General features: G+C 42.9%; 1 protein-coding gene across 8 annotated transcripts in view; it reads right to left on the bottom strand.

Annotated features, from left to right (window-relative positions):
* Positions 1–23,609, bottom strand: part of AMBRA1 (autophagy and beclin 1 regulator 1) — a 136,910-nt gene that overhangs the window by 56,288 nt on the left and 57,013 nt on the right. The gene's annotated exons all lie outside the window — the stretch shown is intronic.

Below are 23,609 nucleotides of genomic sequence, written 5' to 3'. Positions count from 1 at the left end.
ACAATTAAATTTTCCATTGCTTCATCTTTCAAAGTCTCCTCCTGGCAAGCCTGGGTTTGGTACACAAGGGTAGCTCTTCTATCATCTTGCCTCCAGACACCAAGTGGAGAAAAGAAAAAGTTTCTGTACAAGCTTTAAGCAGTGGGACAGTAACTAACATCAACTAGGTAACAATTGCCTTATAGGACTGAGTAAGTAAAACATTGCAAAGACAGGCAACAGAAGTACTACTCAGGGCACATAATTCCAGAATATTGATCTTACTACAGGTGAACATTACAAAATCACCACTTGTTCTGCAATGAGAGCAACTTTTGTAGGTGTATCAAGTAACAAACATACCCTTAAGAGAGTGATCGTGTGCTCCTGCATCACAGAGGCCTAATGGACAACAGAGGCCTATCGACAGTCCTAAAACCACTCCACACGTCTCATACAACTGTGGTACCTACTGCTACAAGTACTGGAAAAACAAAGCTGTTGGCAAATGGTTTTGATGGGTTTTTTGTTACTGTAAAGATTCTGGTTTTCTCATCCCTTTCTGTGGAACCTTCAGGTTAGTTTTGGTGTCCGTTTTAAACCTTGCATATGCTTCACCTCCAAAGGCAGTCACATCCTACACTGCAAAGCTGGCAAAGGGGAAAAAACAGTATCTATCTATCTACAGTATAGCCCTGAATAACATCTCAGAGCCAGCAAAGGCTATCAGCTAATGCTAGTGCTTCAGGTAGCAGACACCTTTGTTGAAAGGATTAAGACACAGGGAACAAGGTTTGTAGAGCAAAAGGCGTATGTTCAGAAGGATTTGGGCCATTTCTGAAAGGCTCTAAACCAGTGTGCCTAACACTACTGGCAAATCCATGATCTAAGTGTTTTTATTAAGTAATTACCTCTACTCATACTAATTATGTAATTGAGAAGTGTAATTATTAAATTATATCCAGCTACATATAACAAAGTGGAATAATATTTGTATCACAAGTCCTGCCAGAAGCCTCCCACATGCACTGTCCTGTAGTAAAGGTGATTAAAAGTACACAAACATATCACATATCCAATTTAGGGAGGAAAATACCCCCAACTCGCACTGTCCCAGTACACAACTGTGTTATCCTAACCTTTGCTGTTCACTTTTTTCCACTAGATAGATAGGGAAGACTTGAGACCACAGGTGGAAAACCTGATGTTAAAATGCTTACTGCAGAGCTTTTGTTCACTGTGCACCTCAGCTGGTTTTGCCCTGTCAGAGTTTCAGCCAAGGTGAGAGCAGAACCTGTTGCCTGTTAAGTTCTAGTTTAACTTAGAGACAACACCACCCTTCAAGTTCTTACATATGGCCAGCAGTAGATCAGCTCTTATGAGCAGTTCCCATCAAGCACTTGACAGTCTGTCCTGGGTGTTCCACTGTTTGATGGGATCACAAGTGACTGCAGTGGGTAGCTGAGGGTCTCGGGCATGTCATCCCCACGAACAGAACGACCTTTTACTGCAGAGATGATGTAGATTTCAGAAAGCTGAAATCCAAAGTGAAGGCCAATTGAAATGCAGTGAACGTAGGTTTGATTGGCAGCTTTCCTGCGTCTGTCTATCACTGCGTAATAAACACTGGGTGATGGCAGAAAGGAAGATAAATGCTTTCAGCAGCACCCCCCTTTCTCCCCGATCTCCATCCACCCCCACTCAGCACATGACAAGAGAGTTTAAAGAGTAGGGGGGGGGGGGGGGGAAAAGTCTTAACAAAGACTTAAAAAAAAGGTAAAAATCCTCAAATCTTTTCTTATAGGCCACCTACACGTGACAGATATTTATCCATCAGTCTCAATCCCCTCAGAGGGTCCAACTCATCTTGGCATGTGGAGAAATGAACCTTTGCCAGTCAGCTATTGCTCATTTATGAATCAAGCCATGTAAGCTAATGTCTGAGTTTAGACTGAAAGGGAAAAAAGCAGTGCAAAGTCACTTTCTGTGGCACTCCAGCACTTGAGTGAAGAATAAGATACTTCCAGATTACTACTACTAGACTCCCAGAGGAAGAGCCAATACTCTAGAGCGACACAGGCTTTGGGGTACAAGTTTCAACAATGTGGAACATTTAGATATTAAGGGAATTTAACAGAAACCAGAGCTCTTTTTTTTTTTCTAGACTAGATCATTTTAAGTTTTTAATGTCAGGCAAGTCCCCTCATAGTAAGGAAAGATTTATTAAGGTGCTTACAGATAAGCTTGAGGAAGTTGGAGAAGTCCCTGAGCTAATTTATGACTCAATTTGAGACAGTGATTAGGCCTTAGTATAAAATTACCCCTACATTAGTACTTGCATCTTTAAGCATGAGTACCTTTGAAAAGTAATTACCTCTTTATTAGCCTGTTTGTAACTGTAGCTAATGATACACTTTAACTTGCAGAAAGGAACTATCACAAGTGACAAGTTTCACATTTACTAGTTCTAGATTTACCATAATCCAGGCTGCAGGATAAATCTATTTGACAAATCGAGGATGAAGCTCTTTGCTGCAAGAGCACACCAGCTTCTTTAAACTAGTACTGAATTCAGCTGAAGTGTGATTACTGATCTCTGAAGCCTTGAGCAGATGCAACAGGGTTCTTGCACGTCTGTGACCCTGAAGTATTTCATGGGGCAGCCTGATTTTGAGGATTACCTTTGATCACAGTAAACATATTCAATCCTGAATATGAATTTGACAAGTCCCAGTAAATCTTTCTTCCTGGCTGCCACAAAGATGCTGCTTTTGAAGTGACCAAGCTAACTATCTAAACCTGTGCTAATGCTGTAGAAACAGTATACACAGCAAGCTGGTATTTTCAAGGACTCATTTTGCTTGGTTTTCAACGTACCAGTAAGCTGTAAATAAGGAAGTGGGCAAAATGATTTTCATGAATGGATGCACAAAAATATTACTAAGAGTAGTATGGCATATGCTAAGCACTGAAAGGATCTTAGATTTCATGTTAATTGAGAAAGCCTCAAAGAGGTCTCTGCTCTCTGAAGGCCAAAGCCTTCAAAAGGCTATTTTCCTTTACCTCGGATGTACAAAAGAAGAAGAAACACAATTGCCCATTCATGCTCATTCCTAATTTCCCTTCAAAGGGAGTGATGCTCAGCATGTTGAGTTCCACAGTCCTATCAACTATGGGAATCTGAGCAGGCCTCAGCTGCAGGTAGTGAAGATGATTGTCCTAATAGGAGCTCTGTCAAGTGCCCAAGGGCTTCAACTCACATTGTGAATAAATGCAAGCATCATATAGGAAAGGGAATTTTCCAGGCACGTTTCAGATTTCAAAAGGAATTCAGTTTATTTGCAAGAAACACAAACAATAAATGAACAGATGCCCTGCCCAAAGCCTCCATCCCCACTACAGTCATGATGGCTCATTGACATCTTACCTTCCTGACATTAGAAACCTTCCTTTGTCTGATCATATAACAACTAATACAGAAGTGCATCTGGGAAGGAAAAGCCCAGTTTTCCCTCAGGGAAACTAGAAGTGGTTCAAGTCCTTTTCAAACACATTCTCCTCTCATCTGAATTGTTTGCACTTCACCAAGCAAGCTAATGATTTTTCTCCTTAAGAAAGGGCATTCTCACTTCTCTGGTGTCAGTCACCCGATAGAGATGCCCCTGCTCACGTCACCCTGCATGCAAGCTGGAAAATCAAACATGAAGCAACATAGTGAAGTTTCCAGAACCAGCAAGAGTTGAGCCAGCAGTATTCACATAGAATCTCTCAGGTGAGGAGAGCCCTGTACTCTCCTCAGTGCCAAGTTATCTTACCACAGCCTTTGCACACTGGAGCAAGCCCATGTCACTGTTTAGGTAGTCCTCATCCTATTCAGGGTGACCAATTCTTTGCTGTAGCCACCTCAACCCTCTCAGCTACTGGTGGTGATAGATTGTGGTCTAAGTCTCCAACTTGCCAAGGACTTTCTGCAAACACCCAGTATCAGACACAAAAAATCTCAGCTAAATAAATTGGAAGGAATTCCTTCTTTCTGTGTCCAAAATCACTGCCATTCACCTCAAGTACTGCCTTGCCACAATGAAAGTCTGACAGGATTTAAAACAAGTTTTGGGTGCTATTTTTGATCTGTAAGATTCATAATCTCTCATGCCCTAAAAATCACAACAACAATAAAAAAGGTAAAGAGAAATACCATCTGAACCATGGGCATACCAGAGTGTCTTACTCATGCCTCACTTTAGTGATGAGTGGAGAGCAACAGAACTGCTCAACACCTGCCAGAAAGGAGAAGGGATGAATGTGATGTGTTTGAGCCTGATTTTGGCAACTGAGCACAAAGTGATAGTTGTATCTTGTTACTGATATGTAATTATTTAGCTTATGCTTCAGAGGATGCCTTGCTTGCATAGTATAAAAGTTCATTCTTGCAGAGCAGTAAGTACAAAGAGGCAGAGCTGCAAGTCTCAGTGGTGCTCTTACATTTGTACAACTCAAATGAAGCTGGTAAGTGTGATTTTCTTCTTTATATGACAGCCTTTATGAACAAGGACTGTTTAGGCTCAGCTGTTTGTTTCCTCATTTGTCACTTCTGATGCTTTTAGCTGCAGTGGATGAGAAGTTCCGTGGGAAGGCTCCACTATATCGACTGCTTTACACTATGTAACAGCATGTATGTGTACACACTTTAAATAGCAAAACCCTGTTTGTTTTGGGAATGACAGTGAGGCTCCTGGAATTCTGGTACTGGTTACAGTACTGGAATGTTATGTAAAGAGATGGAAGTGCTCCATGAAGTATGCAGGTGAAATGTTATCAAGCTAGACAGTCACGAGAAATCTTCCTGCAAATAGAGATGCTGTATCATTAAAAGAGCTTGACAGGAAAAGGTTATGGAAACAGAAAGAGACATCTGTTACCCTTGGCTGAAACAATTCACAAGATTGTTTGAGAAGTGGATGGGCAAACAAGCTTTCTCTTTTCTCCTTTGGGCTCCTTGCTGGGAAGGAGAGTCAAGGCTGGAGTCTTCCAGGCAGCTAACTACTGGAGCTGTTAAAGCAAGTTTCTGCAGACATTGTTTTGAGACCACTTCTTTATTTCAATGTGACAGCAGCATGTGTTAAAACCATGCCTCACACTACCATATGATTCAAGCAGTAAAACATGTTTCCTACAGTATAGCCTTTTAGGGAAAATATTCAAGCACTAAAAATATGTTACAATCTGCATTTTATTTAACTGCTGTTTCGCTGTGACCTTTCCTGCATCTTTTCAGCCTTTTAGATGATTTTTGTCTGTATGCATAAAGAAGCCCTAACAAAAACCAATGAGCAAAGGGTTGGAGAAAAGGGTTTATGTTTTCCCCCTAATTTCTGTTCTTCCACACACCATAAAACACTCTGATACTTATGGAATCAGCTGTAAGAACCATTAGCTACTGCCCTGCCGTGGGAGCCACAAACCTATTTATTGGAAAATACTGGTGAGATTAAGGCAATTTTACCTTGTCAGTGTGAGGAGAAACAACAATCTAGGTTAGTCATTTCTCCATCTGGAAGTCTGTAACATATCTACTCAGAAGTCAGTAAGATAGTACCTTTGAAATCAGCACCCAAGCAACTGCAAGAGCAACTGTTTTCCACAATTCAACTGGGAAGGGGAAGCACGTGAAGCCACGACACACTGCTGATTAAAAAGCTGAAGAGAGATGAACTTTGCAGCCTCTGAAGAAACATGTATTCTCTTCCTTCACCTCTGTTTGAACCCACACAGCAGGGCATGTTCACAGCCTTCCTCCCTTCTAAGCTTCCAGAAACAGTAGGTGACTCCCCAAATCAAAATGTCACGTCCCTTCTGCCAGAGTTTAAGTTTCACAGCATCCCTGTGAAGATGAACTAGGAAGGTCTCCATAGCTGATCTGTGCTGTGTGTTGCTGCAGCTCCTCCCTCTGCCAACTCTGCCCCTTGCAATGCCCTCATCATCTCCAGTCACTAAGTCCCTTGCATCATTATCAAGCCCCTTCATTAAATGCTGTTGGAATTCTGCTTTTTAACTTTCACATCTTGTGTTTATTCTCTGCACAAAAACAGAGCTAAATCTGTGCCTGGCAGGCATTTCCTTTTGTAAAACTCCTCCTTCTTTCCCTTTCTGACTTTTCAGAGCATGAAATGTGCCTGCTAATCCTAATTGCCTCGGATGGAGAGTCTTGCAAGGACAAAACAAAGGGGACAGCATTCCACCAGAGATGTGAGTGGGCACCAGACTCGAAGCTCTTGAGTCTCCAGAGCTCCCATCTCATTTTGTCACATATTTGAAGCACACAAGGTCAAACTTCCCAAGCAGCTATACTGGGAACAGTGACTTGCCTTCCCAGACTTCTCCCCTGAATAAATGTGCCCCCCAGCACAAGAGCACATCTGAGCTCATTGTGCAACGTGACTCAGGCTGGGCATACTCCTCAAACATTGCTTCTGTATGTCAAAGCAAAAAACCTAAACATCTGATTTTTAAGGGTCATTTGCCTGTCTGCATCCTGGCACCTGCTCTCTTAAAGAAGAAGTTTGCAAGGTTACTGGAACACCCACAGATGGCCTTTCCATTAGCAGTGCCTCAGCCAGTAACAGGCACTGAGAAGTTGAGTTAAGATGCTTTTGCCTCCAAAAATCATTAAAGGAGTTACCTTTCTGGTCTAGCAGAAGTTGTCTGGATTCAGAGGAATATTTTCAATGCAGCAACAAAATAATCCCTCACAGGGTTGGTGCCATTGCCTAGCCAGAATGTCCTTGCTATGCAAGGCTAATGCTTGTCCTCCCTACAGGTGTCACATCATCCATACTATCTAGTAAGTCTGCAGTTCACTCTTCTAACATAGACATTATTGCACTTATCAGGCTAACCCATCCCTGCCAAAACTGCTGCATGTGGGTTTAGATAATTTAGTGCTCCTGCAATTTAATGAGATTTTACTTGCCAACTTTAGCCCATATTCCACACAGGTTACACTTTATCATCAACTCCATCAAATTAGTTGCAGTGCAGAGTAACTCCTCTCCAGAGCAGAGGCTCCAGTTGTGTTGTAGCAACACTCCCATCTATACCAGGAGAGCTACACCAACAGCTAGAGGCCAAAAAAATAACGAATGAAACTGCTTTTACACAGGAGAGCTTTTTTTTCCATGGTGAGTGTGCATTTTAACTACATGAAATCCTATTAATCCAAACAAGTCAGCAAGCCAAATGCCTGCTACCGCCTCTGCAGCTCTTACTGCAAGAATTGTGTGCTTAGCACAACTTTAAATGTGCGTGTCTTATGCCAAAACACTCATCTGCAATGGGGATAAAAACCACCTCAGTGGTATCTTTGTGGAGCACATGCATGTCTTATCTACCACCATATTGTACTAATGCAAACTTTCACCAACTCAAGAAGCTAAAAAGGTCTGAATTGCTGAGATTTAACTGTGTAGCAGTACAACACCAAGCTTCCACACCCTGCAGGCATTTCTCATTGTGGAAATAGCAGTATTAATAAAGGCTCCAAGCACAGAAACACATTCAGAGCTAATGAATGGAAGGCTTGCAAAAATTCTGACTACCCTTTAAAAGACATTTCAGGACTGCTGTAACACAGCATGAGCCCTGTGCATCCAAACTTGCAATCAAAATGCTGTGTCAGCGTAGGGACACTGACTGAGCTACCATCACAATCCAGAGCACTGAGTTAAACACACTCAATGCTTCATTACATTTTGCAGACATAATATCCTGTGAACAGGATAGCTCTGTTGAGGAAATACTTGCCTGTTCTCAATCTGTGCTGGTCTAGGGAGGTTAAGATGAAGTCACATGCTCTCAAAGGAAAAATGCACCTCCACTAATAAGAATGCAGGTCCTGACAAGTGAAATAAACTCCACAGAATAAATGAACAAAGTGTCTTAGGGCAAATGAAGAGCTGACCAGTGGTATTTATGAAATGTATTAAAGGTGTACTGTACTCATTAAGAGTCTGTTCTCAGACCAGTGGGTTCTGCACAGTCGCTGTGTCTGCAAAGAAAACAGGCACTAACCTTGAGTAGGGAATATAAAGCTGAAAAGACATCACTAAAGGGAACAATTTATGAGGTATCTCCCAAGTGATGAGCAGAAGAAGAGAAGGCAGGACAGGAACTGGGAAGTAAACAGCCAGGCTTGCTGTTTTCTAGGTAAAGTGGTGAACAGGGAGACAATAAAAAAAAAGCAGAAGGGAGCAAGCTGGGAAAAGACAAAAATCTAACAACAGTTTAACTACTGGGAAGACAGTTTAAATTTAAAGCATGGTGAGATGGAAAGGAGGAAGCCCAGCCTGGAAAAACCAAATGGGGAGACCACATTCATCCAATAGGAAAAGAACAAGGTAAAGGAATCTACAGCAAATAAAGTACTTGGCTCTCACAATGTCTTGAATATTTGCTGAGGGAGGAAGTTTTGAGGGCAGTTTGGCACGATCTAGATGCCAGCAAGGGGTTTACTTCAGATGGGTTTTATTCCTTTTTAGGGCAGACTTGACCTTAATCCAGCTTGAATTAGCTCATAATGCTCCAGAGGATACTAAGCAGACCTGTCCAAGAAGCTGCCATACATTATACCTATCACAGCTACTCTACAGAAGATGTATAAGCAAGAGTGGAGGGAAATTCAGATGATGAAAACAGGGCAAACACAACTTAGTGATTTGCAGTAAGATTTTAGATCCTATGCAATTGAGATTTGGAGCAGGTCATGCTTTACTAGAGGCAGGGGTCACAAACTGAAAAGAAACTGGTGAGAGGTTCTAAGATATCCCAGCAGCAGAGCCAGCAGTCCAGCTCCTAGTAAATTCAGAGGATTGGTGGCACAGGCTTAGATGAGCATTCCAGGTCAGATTCCCAGTCCCAGAACTCATTACAGTTCCAAACCACTATTTTAGCAGGCCTCCTCAAGTCCAAGGATAGAAGAAGTTAGACAGTAGCTCACTAAAACCACAGGAGAAGGGAGACCAACATCCAGTCACAGCTGATTTGTTTGCAATCAGAGAAGTTATGAAGGGGCTTTGCCTTCAGCTTTCATTATTTCTTGTGTCAAGACATGCATGTACCTGGCAAACAGAGGGTTTTCTGTGGCCAAGCTAGGCTGGGAAAAGATACAAACCTGCTCCCCTTGCACCCCTTCCATGCTCTCCCCCAATCAAGTCCTTAGTGACATATTTTCTTGCCTCATCTTTCAAAATCCTTGCTAATCCTGTTCATTCCACGTGGCCTATAGGCTCTTCCTCTAAACTTCATTTCACTGACTCCCTCTCCACCTCAACTCCATGTCTTCCAGCATTCACTATCAGTCCCTCTCATTCCATCTGGCTGCATAAGCACGTGTGTGTTGAGTGTTTACCTGCTTGCCCAAGACATGCTTCTCAACACATTTTGAGCCTGACCCACCTCAATACCAGCTCCCATTCCACCATCTACTGCAAGACAACACTAATGAAAACTGTCAGCAGATCAATTCCCTCCACTGCACACATTTTCTCTTCTATTGTGGCACCTCCAGGAAGACGGGGATCCGACTGGGTTGGTCTGTCGTGAACCGAAAGACAGATCCTCAAACAACTTGTGTGTGCAGCACACCAGGAGACATCACAGGGATGGGTACATGCATGCCCACACCACTAATGCTAATATGAACAATTATTTGAAAGAAGATGAAGTGATTCTCCAGCTTAGCTGAAACCCACGCCTGCAATCCCAGCTGCCTCATCACCACCTTTGACTCATTCCTCAAACCCTCCCCTCCTCCAGCCTTCATTTCTCTGCACAATCTCAGTTGCTTGTAAGAAAATTGTAAAGTGACACTACTTCCTCCATCCTTCCAACCTTCCCTTTCCTTCCCCTCCTGCAATTACTCCCATCACATACAGAAGCATCTTCCCAATCCTCCTAAGCACTCCACCTGCCTCTAGGATTTTATCCTCATCTCCCTATTTCGTGCCAATTTCAATCCATTGCTGTTTGACTGTACATATTTGTATGCCCTTCTGTCTCCTCTCAATACAAACATGCATTAGCCTCTTCCATCTCTAAATTCCTCACAGACTCTGGATGACAGTTTGGATGTCTAGGGTGAGGAGGGGAAACACATTCACCCCCCTGTTCTTATCATCTTTAGCTTCCAAACTGCCCCACGTGAGCTCCCAGCAGTCACTTTTTCGGCTAAGTCCAGTCTGGATCCTCTCCAATCTACCTTCCATCTCTCAAATACTACTAAAGTTGCTCTACTTCTAGTGACCTCCTTCCTGGACAAAGCTGAGGACTAGTAGTCTTAACTGTCATTGGTATCTCTTATTTAGCAAAGGTGGTTACATGTTTGATTCCTGGATTACCCCTCCCTTGCCTTCTGTGAATGACTTCCACTGTTACCCCTCTCACCATCCCCAAAGATGCCGAAGGAGACAAATGAGCAGTTATGAACATCACCACACCTTCTTCCACACTGATCTCTCTGCTTGCTGCCAGCTCTGAAGTTACCTAATGGGTCATAAGCCACACCTACGTACTCCTTCCCACTCATTGCTGCAAAAACAGGTGGGTTGAAGCAGCTTGATACAGCTGAAATTGTATGTAGTTTCAGGCAGGGCTTGAAGCAGGGGAAAAAGAGATGCAAACCTCATTCCCAGATCAGCAAGAGCTGGACTCAGAAGCCAGGCTACCAGAGAACTCAGCAGGACTTGAGAGCCCAGAGCAATTACGCTCATAGAGGTTGGCTCATGGCTCCCGCTGATTTTGCCCTCAGAAACACAACTCCTGCATCCCAGGGCTGCTGGATTCCAGCCCACACCGAGCTCAGCAGGAGAGTGTGTCAACCTACTGCTCAAGAACACAAAATACAGCTTCCTTCAGTAGCACTGACTTGCAGCTCCTGCTTAGTTCAAAGCCAACTCTCTGAGCTCCTGCAGACACTGGAGATGGTTCTCCCTTCTGCCCCACTTCAGTGGTGGTGGTATATCAACTTCACAAAGAGAAAACAGGGGGTGGGGAGGAGGAAACATAGGAAATACACCTCCACTGTCAGCTCCTGTTTACATTTATTAGTGTGCAGAATCACTTGCTGTCTGCATTTGCTTTAGACTGAGTCCTAAGGCACTGAGTTAAAAAGTTGGTATGAATTTGTATAGTGCACTCATCCTCAGCAAAGCCTGTGTTTGCTCTTGGACAAATACTGTTTGGATCTTCTGCTCAGTTTACTTAAGAATCTCTCTGTCTCATGTAAGACACTTACTACTTTCCACCCATTTAACACCCAAAAACCACTCAAAAATGCAGCTGTTATCTTTTGGGAAAAGGCCATAGCATGAATTTGTGCCCAGGTTACGTTGTAAAGCTCCTCCAGCCTCCAGGTAGAGAAGGTGATTTCTCAGTATGGCTCATGTTAAGGTAAACAGCCCAGATAAGGTTAAAACCCATCTGTGATGAACAAATCCACAAGTTAGAACTCCAAAGAGACAGGCACAAAGAGACTAACCTTAAAATACCCCCCCATAACATCTTTCCCCGTAATCAAGGAAAGCCAGCAGACCAGAAGCACAAAACCAACAGAGCAAGAGGAGGTAATGACACCATGTGGAGGGAAAACTATCACTGTAGCTAGCAATAACCTTAATTTATATACAGTAAACAGTAACAGAATGATACATTTATGCTCAATTATAAGAACAATAACTCCAGGGTAGCAGGCAGAAGCATCCAACTGTACAATCACATCTACCTGGGAAAAGGAGTTGGAGCTGAGTACACAGTGTTCTCATCCCTTACACAACATACAATCACGTTGCCACAGCAAGAGCTTCCTCCATCTTTATGCCAGAGTGGCTGCAAAAACATTGATGAAGATATTCTATATAAAACACACAAGCAAATCATGACTATTGCCTTCAAAGATGACAGCCAAGCGTGGCAGGTCACTGTGAATTCCTGCCCCTCTGCACAGCAGATCACACGGGTTCCTGCCTCCCCTCCCTGCTTTGCAGCATGTGTAACTTCTCCATTATTTTTTTTCCTCCTTTAAAAAGGAGGCAGCAAGCTGTGGGAAAATACTTTTATGGCTAAGTGAGTTTTACCACCCACAAAGAGACAGGTCCCCAAGGGGCCCTCACCGCCCACAAAAAGATGAGCACTTCTGCAAAGCCTTATCCCTTCTGATATAATGATATCTAGAAATTCATCACTTGAACAATGCACACAAAAGGAATCAGCCTGCACCCTTCACTTTTAAGAACATCATCACCTCTCCAATGCCTTTCTGAGACTCAAAGCCAGCTTTAGCTTCCCAACCACAAAGAAAGGCTTATGGAGCCAGTCTGCATCAGTAAATACAATCCACAGTCTTGCTCAGATTCAGCGCTTGCTTCCATCATGCAGCACTGGAACAAAACTACAGCTTGGGACATGATGCAAATGGCTAATGGGACATCTCCTCCACTGGGACCACTGAAGACATCCCATCAAGTCTTCTGCACACGTAACAGGAACTGTGGGACCAGTACTATGTTAACAAGCTTCCCCTTGAGACCATGCAACAATTTTCCTAGTTTAAACATTTCATGTACTGGAAAAAACCCACCTGTTTCAGCAGTTAGCTGCCATAATGCCTGCAGGGAACTTTATGCAGCAGGACTTCCAAGAAATCAAAAACCCCTCTAACACCACCACTCAAATATCCTTCCAGTCTGAATTGGGTCTGACACCAGCTTGTGCATCTTTTGCTGCCTTTTGTCTGTTGGTTTAAAAGGTGGTCCCATCTGAAATCTTCCCCTCACATGGGTATATCTAAACCAATCAAGAAACAACTACCTGCTACTACTTTGATTAACCAAGTACATTATGTCTTGTCATTCTACAGCTTTTTCCTCGGCTGATTCTTCCTTCAGCTACTTAGAATCCTTCTGCAGAGCATACACAAGAATCACACATGGATCTGCATCTATGGAAAGATAACAGAAGTTCCCTACTCCCTCATATTGCCCTGCCTATGGAAAGTCCTACAGCTATGTCATCATAACAGGGATTCGCATTTCCTTAGTTCATTTCCCCAAAGACATTCTGAGAGTCACTACTTTGCCCAGATCAATCTGTCACAAGCTGCAAATGAGATTCATGTTATTTGTCCCAAGGTATCTAATCTCACTCTGGGTTGTAACAATTTTCCCTTACAAAGTACTATTGCTTGGATCATCACTGGGAACCAAGTGAACCACAGGAAAGATCAGTCCTGCAAGTGAACACTTTGAGATTGCCACTGTCACACTCAGCATTTTACCAACTACAAATGGAAGTGGATTGACTCCAGACACCAAACATCTGGTACTTTGAAAGGTCAACAGCAATAGACTGGCAACACTGGACTCAAGGTACTTCAGAGTGCTTAACAGCTAGTTTGTTTGATATACATCTTGCCTCTGGCCAAGAGTCATTCCATAAAACAGGCTTCAGTTAACTGTCCAACATCTTACCTATTGTTTCAGCTTAAATCAAGGCTTTGAGTACCACTCTGTTCCCACTTGAACATCTTCCACAAATGCATATAGAAGCTTATGTACCAGCCTGCAATTGCACCATGACCTCTTCTGGAGAACTTAGAATCACAGAATGGCAAGGGTTGGAAGGGACCTTTAGAGATCATCCAGCCCAATCCCCCTGCAGAAGCAGGTTCACCTAGATCAGGTCCCATAGGAACATGTCCAGGTGGGTCTTGAAGACCTCCAAAGAAGGAGACAGCACTTCAAGGCTCTGTATTTGGGACCTCTTAAGCTTTTAATAGGACTTTATGATGTGGGAGGAGACACATCCATCTGTCCAACAAACCTCTCTCGTGGGCAGCATAACCAAGGACAATGTACCATAAACATCTCCACAACTCCTGAAATGCAGCCAGTCACAGATAGTGTCTGGTACACTTGAGTAAAAGCAGATCTTTCCAACTACTGTTAACCCCAGTGAAGTCATATTTCCAGACACTAGCAAAAAATCCCTTGACACCTCAGACCTCATCAAGCATATCCTGTAAAACACAGTGGGCTGCACTCACTCTGACCAGAGAAGTTTTGCTCATTCTGATCTCTCTCGCACAGAAAGTTGTGAGTTGTGCTCATAATGCACCAACTCGTTTTTTTTACAGACATTTCTGCTACAGAAGTAGGCAACTGAGGGTTTTCCAGCTCTCAGGTCAGCTTCCTAAAAGGAACTGACAATGAGAGACTCTTGGCACAAAATAAGTATCCTCTAGTCAGCTAGCAACAAAGCATTCTCTGCTCTCTCCACAAACCTTGAAAGAGACTGAAGTCCTCTGCAATGAAGGGCATCACAACAGGCTTTACAGCTTATAAAACAGGTTTTACAATAGGCTTAGCAGACAATGCCAGTACATGCAGCTAGAACCAGCTGTACCCACTGCTGTGTTTAACACAGCTTCAGCTAAAACAAGCTCCATTCTCACCTATGCTGAACCCAAACATTAGGGCACTGCTCTGGGGCACTCAAAGGATTCAGAGAATGACTCAAGATTAAAGGTAGAAAGAACCTTTGGTGATGCTCTAGTCCAAGCAGAGTCCAGCTCTCTTGCCTTCACTCCCTCAGGTATTTCTAGACCTTGATAAGAATAATTTCCCAGCCTTCTCTTCTCCAGGTTGAACAGTCCCAGCTCTCTCAGCCTTTCCCCTCAAGTCAGTCTCCAATCCCTTACTCGCCTTTGCCACACTCACTCCAGGTTGTCCATTCCTTTCTTGCTCTGGGGACAAAGCACTCCAAATGTGGCCTCATCACAGCTGAATGATCACCTCCCCTAGTCTGTTGGCAATGCTCTTCCCAATTCAACTCAATATACCGTTGGCTGCCTTTTCTGCAATGGCACATTTGCTACCTCATGTTCAACTTATTCCTCACCAGGACCCCCAGGTCCCTTTCTGTGAAGCTTCTTTGCAGCCACTAAGTCCACAGCCTGTACTGGAGCATAGGGATCATTCCTCCCCAGGTGCAGGACTTAGCATTTCTCTTCAATGAACCTCATGAGACTTGTTAGTCCATTTTCCAGCTTATGGAAGTGCGTCTGGATAGCAGCATAACCTTCTGGTTCATCATCTACTGAGTTTTGTTAAGGGTACACTCAAACCCATCATACATGTGATGAATGAAGATGTCTCTGAACAGGCCAAAGTCTGCTTTCCTGAGGAGCTTTTCCCACTATGCTGTCCTGTAGACACTTTTTAATGTGTATTTGCTTGAAATGGTCCTTTTTTACCCATTTTGAAGTATGAAACCAAAAGAGTAAGGCATGATGAAAGACCCAGAAAACATTCAGTTACAAGACATAAGCTAATTCAATTACAAACACAACTTGCATACAGTACTTGTGCATTTGCTTAGCTAACATGTAAGCTTATGAGGCACAAGAAACAGTATTTTAAATGCAAAACAGTTGCAGAAAGCACTGCTGCATCAATAAAGCTGCTGCATTATCTTCCTACATGCAGGAAAACAAGAGGTTTTGTTTCTTCTAATACCAAAACCCTATCTACCAAGCCCTGTAGCCATGTTTTGAGTATGAAGTCACAGTAACAAGCAACAAGAAGTGTATCAATAGTGAGCCTCCTCGTGTCACACAGCACAGCTTCTGATCAAGTACCAGAGCCTCTTGCCTGCTCCATTAAATACAGGTTGTTGGCAGGTCCACAGTCTGTTGCATCACTGCACAACACACAGCAAGAAGAGACGTGGTGTAGGAAGGGGAATACATTAATAAAGAGATCATAGGATTGTGCTACATAAACTCTCAGGAGTGTAACATAGGAGGAGGTCATATGGATCTTTATCAAGTATCTGGTATCAATATGGTCTGAGCAAGAGCTCCTTCACACTCACTCACGCTGTAGATCCAAGTTCCATATTCCTAGCTAGTAGAACTGAGCTTGCAACAGTGCTGCACATGAAATTACAGTGGCAGAACAAACTTCAGATTGCACAGGCAGAAACAAGAGGGGAGGAAAAAAAAGCACCTATCACACATGGTTCATTGATCCTGAGCAGTGAGTTAAGCATGTGCTGTCTGATTGGTCTCAAAATACCCACTAAGACTTGCAGTCCTGAATCAGTTTAAAAAGAGCAACTCAAAACACTCAAAAAAGCCCCCAGAACAAAAAGCTGCAGAAACAGGAGTAGAGCCTCTCCAAAGACAACTTCATTTCTTGCTACAGAGGTAAGGTTTGTGTATTGGGAGAAGAGGAGCTGGAGAACAACACCACCTTTTCAGTGGGTAAGTGTAGAAATGAAGCAAGCAGACAAGAAGCTTCACTCATCAACAGTAACAGTGTATGTTACCTTGGCACAAGCAGTGTTTACTTGTGAAAGAACACCCTCCATACAAATGAAACATGCTTTTTCACCTCTCAGAGTTGCTGACTTCTTATATCACCTTTGCTGCTTTCATTTAATCCCTTTTGCTCAGGCTCCCTTTCCAGATTATCATCTTTTCTGCACTCAGCCTTCAGGACAAGATGCAACCTGTCTAATTATAGGCATCTAAGGTATCCATAGCAGAAGGGTAGTCTTCAAAGTTCCCCATGTAATCAGTGATAAATAGACTGGCACCTCCACAGAAGATTCAGAGCACTTCAGGTGATGAATCAGAGCACAAGCTTTTTCTTTGCTAACTGTACAGGAAGCTGAGCCTCCCAACTCAGATGCCCCAGAATTACACTATAAGTACCCCCCATAGTGCACATAGCTGTGGATTCTCATTTCCAGTTGACTCACATCCCTCTCAATTAACACATTCCCAGACTTTGCAGATTGAGATGAACTAAAGCTTGAGCTGCAGAAGCATAAGGAAGATAAGAATAAAAAGGATTGAGCAAGAGGAGGCTTTAAAGCACTAATAGCACTGGTTTTTGACTCTTTAGTTCACCTTTATTGTGCAACATTGAAGAAGAGACTTGGAGGATCTGCAGCTCTCCAGTGTGAAAAGGCCACTTTTTCCACATGAGGACATTGATACACAAAATACTCTTGCAAATTTATTATAGAAACTAAACTGGTTTTAGAGTCACTCAAACCTTGAGAGTATTCATCTCTGGAATCAAATAGAGGATAGCACTTTGCAAGGGTTTTGATGCAAGTTGATTCCTCCTGCCCTTCACAACCTTAATGTCCCAAACTAAAGAATTCAAACTGGATGTGTTCACAGCTGACAAAAGAAGTGTTTGTGCCCACAAGACACCTTTGCTGCCAGAAGCAAGTGAACAGAGGTACTGAACAAACATTAGCAGACAGTCAGGTTAATAGTCTTCCATTTCCAGCTCCCAAAGTACCCTGATGCTTCGTAGCTGTCTGTGCTTTTTGGATGCAACAGTGTACAGCAGGACATCAAAAAGGAAGATAGTTAACTGCACAGATTCTCACTGCAGCATTTGAGACTTTAGAAGGGAGATAAAGGCTAATTGAAAACAACACACAAAACCTTGTCCACTTCATAAATGCATGTGTCAAAGGCTTTCTCTCAACACTATCTACCATCCACTTCCAGGTGACATCTAGCTAGACAGAAGTAAATCCTCTTTAGCTCAGAGGAGCATTTATCTGCATCAAAACTAATTCCACTACCTTGGGAATCTTTGTGGGGTCTTTGTATGGGACTAGTATTTCAGAATAGCCTGTGGTCATTCAAATGCTAATGACATCAACTACCTACTAAGCTCCATTGTGCCAAGGTACAATGCTACAGGATGACACAGATTACAGGAGGGGAAAAGGGGCAGTTGGACTGCCAATTACAGCACCTAACCAGAATAAAACCAAACTCACTGATGTCTTGCAATACAATGAAACATGACTGATGCACTATAAATATGGATCTCCTAGGGAGAATGCAGCATGTGTGAACTGTCTATCCGATCCCTGCACAGCCACAAGAAGTTAAGTATTAGCAGCTGTCCTCTAGGCTTGCTTCTTGGGAACATTAAACTGTTCAGGTCACACAGGAACTCATCCAGTTGGGTTTGGAAACCTCTAGAGAAGGAGCCTCCACACCCTCCCTGGGCAGCCTGGGAAAGGGCTCCCTCACCTCAGCACCAAAGGAGTTTTTCCTTAGTCAAATGCTGCTCTAGGTAAGTAAATGCAGATGAGAGCTGATGTGCAGCAGGTAACCGTCATGAAAGTTGTTGGGCTGCAAGGGTGTTGTTAGAACACACAGAGCAAGTTTATAGGTGGAAATTTAAATAAGAGGATGTCACACAATTAAAAGTCTCTCCACACTTCTGAAATCCTACTGTCTTCAGAAGTACCACGTTGAGGAAAGCAGTAACTCTAAGGATTTGTCTCACCAGTTCCACAAAGGCATTTTCCACTCCTTACTGTAATGAGTTTGTGCATTTCCAATTCAGCACTAGAGTCTCTTTTCTTTCTTCTCTATCTGCATGAAAGGCTGTACACTCAGAGAAATGATAAACAGTTCTCAAGTCTGTGATGAAGGTGACATATCTACAGCTCAAGTCACAGAAGAACCCGAGGCATATTTTAAGCTTCTTATGTCGTTTCGCATCCACTGACGTAGATCACAGGAAGACCACAGAGAATGAGGTTACTCAAAGGTTCACATCTTTCCAGATTAAGCAGTACCCAACAGTTTTGAACTGAAACACACTGCATAGAAAGCCACACAGCTATGTTCATTGACTGTATTACTCTGCAGATCTGTCTACTGTGAAAAGCTGGATTAGATCAGGATACTAATCCAAATACACACAGTTGTCTTAAATGAAAAGACAGAAGCAAACTAATAACAAAAAGCCAATGATGGACAGCTGAAGGTATAGACTAAAACCAACATTATCTCTCAGGCAACTGCAGAGAAAGCCTTGCCAGAGAATACATACTCATTAATGATGAGAAAAACAAGGGTACATGTGAGACAACTGGGATGTGTTTGCCCATCAACTTTTCCTGGCCTTTGGATGCTCCCAAGTTATCTTGGTCTTACTCTGTACAGTTGTGTATCACTGCAAGCATATTTTAAAGATGAGGGATCTCAAAAGAGAATTCACAGCTCACTGACACTGTACACAACAGAACAAGACTAGGTCAAGAAGTCTGGAACCATGGGAGGCAATCACACCTGCCATGCCAGAGGAACTGGAGAATCTGCCTGCTATGTGGTTTCCAAGGCAACCAAAGCAGCCTCTTACCACAATCACTTTCATCATTAGAGCAGAAGTGAAAGGTTACTGGGCAGCAGCAACCAACACTCCATCCAACTGTATGTATCAAAAGCTTAGGAACCTGTTTTAAGTGGCTTTAGGTTAGAGCCATTCACTGGTATTTGAACATTAGCCCTAAATACAGCCAGAGTGGTAACACATTGGGAACATCCACCAGGAGATACCTTAAGCTAGTGGGACTGCTTCAAAGAATTGACTGGCAAGAGGACATTGCCCTACTTCTTATCAGGAGAATCATCACATGCTCTAATAAATCTTCCTGTCATAGAAAGAGAACAACATCTATCTACCATCTTAGTTAATTCTCATCCTGATGAAACTTGAAATGCTCCAAGAACTGTGTGAGAGCAGTTTCTGACTGAAGTATAGAAATTCACTTGAAGACACGACCTAGAATTCTCCCAGGCAGCTAAGCTTTGAAGAATAGGATGGCTTGTGTGACACAGATCAGCAGCTGAAGGTTACATTTTCAAGTCCCAGATTCTAATTAAAGGCAGGCTATCAACTGATTCTTAGCTTCACCTATAGCCTTATCCCCCCTCCAGTGTCACAAAGACACAGACAGCCTTATTTGGCAACCCCTGCAGAGACATCCAAAGCTCCACTGGTGTTACTCTTGTAGCAAGTCATACCCTGAATAGGCACAGGCAATATCTGTAATACCAATCTCATTCTTTGACTATACCTAAGTGTTCAGTCTCTGGTCTGAATCTATTACCCTAAAATAGTGATGAAGGCACTCAAAAATGGTAAATGTAGAGTGTTGTACCACTCAGCCTTTAACCAAGCTGAGCATGGTCTCCCCATGATGTGGAAGACTCAGGGCAACTGTGCTGGATTGCATTTAAAACAGATGAAGTGTGGTGGCAAAGCCAGAACAGACAAACATGATCTGTGTTCCCACAAGGAAAAATACTTTGTTGAGATGCACATAACTGAATAGATGCTTATTAAAACAAAGTGAGGAGAGACAGAAGCATTTCAGAGAGCTGGGTAGCTATCATAAACCAGTAAACTTCCATCTGCAGGTGTCTTGCTGAGACAGGAATGTCAACAAACTGGCATCAATGTCAATTTTTCAAGTCTCCTGCAAAATTCCTTGGCAAATATTGGTTTTCTTCTTTCTCTGAGCTTCCACTGAACTAAAATTAAAGCTTTCTTTGTTCTGCTATACCATTATTCAGGTCTCTGTCCAGCCTTAAGTAGACAGTTATTATAAAGGAAAATGTTCATGCAGGTTAACTAACCAGAGGTCATGAGAACCTTCAGTGGCAAAAGGGCATCTTTTGTTACAAAAATGTGTTTGCTCATTTGTAAAGGATATTTTAATATTAAATATAAAGATACTTTCATATCTATCACTTGGCTCTCTAATTATTTAGCAGTCTCCTGCTCACAGTGGGACTCAGGAGCAGGAGAAGCTTACTTTTAAGAACCCCAAGTAAACAAGAAGCCAAACCCAACAAATCAAACAAAACAAACCCTGCCCCAAAAGAGAAGGCAGAAATATTCATCTTAAAGAAAAACAAGCTAAAAGATAAAAGCAGTAGGAGGTAGTAAACACAATACTGAGCTGTGTGTTCCTTGGATCCATTGCCAGGCACGTTAACAGTGCTGAACTTTGCACAGGACTAACTGCCATTACAAAAGGTGCAATATCATCCCACAGAACAACTCTTTGGTATCTCCAGGGAAGCACAGAGGGAAAGAACAGAAACCACGACACAACCCCGCTCTGTTGACCTCTGTTGCCAGAGAAAGCCCAGAGGCGAGGAGACTGAAACGGCCCCAAGATGTTAGATTCCATTTGTACTGCCAGCCCTATCACTTCAGAAGCCCAAATGTATTTACCACTTTCATCATTGCTTCAGCAAACAACCACTTCAACCATCTTTCACTGTATGGTTGTTTCCTTGGAGACCACAACATCATCAGTTAACAGCAGTTCACTGAGGAGAGGAGAGTCCAGAGGGTTAGCTTACAGCCCACACTACCAAGAGCCTTCCAAGTGCTGCCAAATGAACTCAAAAGGGTGGGGTTTTTTTTGATAAGCCTTTGAAATAATAAAGGGAATGTTGAAGATTGAAAAATATGCTAGTGCTAGATGAGTATTTGAAAAGGTTGAAATAGGATGAGACATGTCAGTCTTGTCAGCCTGACGTTGATTCCAGACTAAATAATGAAAAGGCTGATATAAGACTCAGTTAATAAAGGATTAAAGGAGGACAGTGTAATTACTGCCAATCAACACAGACTCTACAGGAAAATACAACTTGTCAAGCTACCAATACTTTTTGGTGTGATTACAAGTTTGAACGCTGAAGGTAACAATGTTGATGTAACATGTTTTCACGTGGTGTTTTACTTGGTGCCAGAAAGCACAGCAATGCAGTATATTCAATCAGCTGATGGGTCTAAACTGCACCAGTAGATAAGGCAAGGAAACAGGCAGGAAGGTGCTACAGGGACTTGTGGTTGTTCCAGTGCTACATGCAAATTAGGCTGCTGGCATTAAGACATCCCTGTCTGTCATGCTGACTCCTATTGCTTCGTTCTCCTCCTGAAGTCCCACCTACTCTACCCATCTGTTGCCACCTTTCCTATACTTTGCCTGCAAGTGTCTTAGTGCAGGGCTGGCCACCAGTCCCTGACCAGTACAAAGGACTCTCTAATCCTGACCTAAGCCTTGCCTGGCACGTCAGAGTGATTCTGCCAAATCTACTGTGTTGCTGGACTAGCCTGTCTGCTTAGACAACCTGTAATCTTCAGTGGTTCATTAAACCAGACTGCTCTAAGAATCTATTCACAAGGCAGCCTTCCCTTGCATGGTGCAATTGTCTGTAACACTTGCATGAGAACGATACTCAAACAACAGAAAGCTGTTGATATAAAGCAGAGAGCTGCAAAGTAAACGTGCACAGAACCTGACAGCAAGAGCTTTGACATTAAGAAATTCAGCCAGCACACCAAACTAATTCAGACGCCCATAAGGTCTCTGTCTGCTGCTTTGATTCCCTCTCTGCAGCCAGCGCTAAGTGGGGCAGGGGACAGGAGAAGATGTGTAATTGGGTGTATTTTCCCAAACAGCAGCTCTCATAGTTGACCACAGACATCTACTGTCAGTTTTTGGAAAGCTGTCAGGTGAGAAATAGGGGGGGGGTTTGGCATCTTTTCTCAGACGCTGTAAAGGTTACATAAGAAACACATTTGGCATTTATGCATTTAAACATAATTCAGAAATGACAGTCTGCATACATGGTAGGATGAAACAATTTAAGGCACTCAAGCTTACATTAGTCCATGTTAATGGGAAGACAGATAACTGGATTTTTTCCCCTCTGCCAAGGCTGGCAACCTCACCCATAAACACCAGGCCAGAGTTAAAAGTATTTGAAGCTTGAGTAAAGATTTTTCACTATGAGAGTGAAGAAAGAACTACCACAAGCTTTGGCACAGGCTAACTAAAAAGGAAATCATTCCATCATCAATACAACTGTCAATGCCTCTGCAATATAATATTGAAAATGACAATAGTGACCAACAAAACAAACACAAGAACTTCTACAAGTGTTCCACAATCACCACCTCATTTTCTACTTGTCATCTTTCATGCCTCCACCTCGTACTTACAACTGAACTCTCCTGCTTTCTGCACCACATTAACGTGGCTTTGAGCACAAATGTACAAAGGCATTTTGAAAGCTGAAAGTCTGGGTAACAGGCTGAAATAAACAGAATATTAAAACAATGTATCACAAGCAGCTGCTGCATTAGCAGAAGTCATTTTCGAGGGAAGTCAATAAAAGCCTTTGGCTGGGGAGTCCCAGCCATTCCAGTGTGAGGTCCCACCACACTATAGGAGCCAACAAACCTTGCCTCAAGTAGGCTCAGCACGGTGCCAAGCAGAAAACATTGATCTTGCTTTATGAAAGTCCAGTGATGAACAAAAAAGAAAGCAGAAATTGTAATCTTGGCACACACACAACAAACACCAAACGTGTAACTTTGGGGCTCAAATACCTGAAAACGTGCAAGGAGGAAAAGACAGGCTGTTTCCCAGCCACTAAGGAACAGGCAAACTGCAAAGGAGGGCTGAAGGCAGGTGTCTCCAGTAAAGTGAGACCACACAAGAATTCTGCAGTGTTGCCTGGCAGCAAGTAATTATCTGCCAGTGTGCTGTTGCCACGTGCCAACAGCCAAAGCCCACACAGGCAGCGAGCACAGTACGTGCGTCAGCTACAGCCTAGCTCCACTCCTTCCTGAGGAAAAAAGGCAGAGGTGCATTGGAAGCAAAGCCTTTGGCTGAGCTCTTACTGCAACAGCAAAGTCTACAAACCACACACTCAAATCACAACGTTC

Source organism: Colius striatus, chromosome 6 (genome assembly GCF_028858725.1).
Source record: "Colius striatus isolate bColStr4 chromosome 6, bColStr4.1.hap1, whole genome shotgun sequence".
In the NCBI taxonomy this organism is placed as follows: Eukaryota; Metazoa; Chordata; class Aves; order Coliiformes; family Coliidae; genus Colius; species Colius striatus.
The sequence above is the reverse complement of the archived record's forward strand: the minus strand, read 5'-3'. Positions and strand labels throughout refer to the sequence as shown.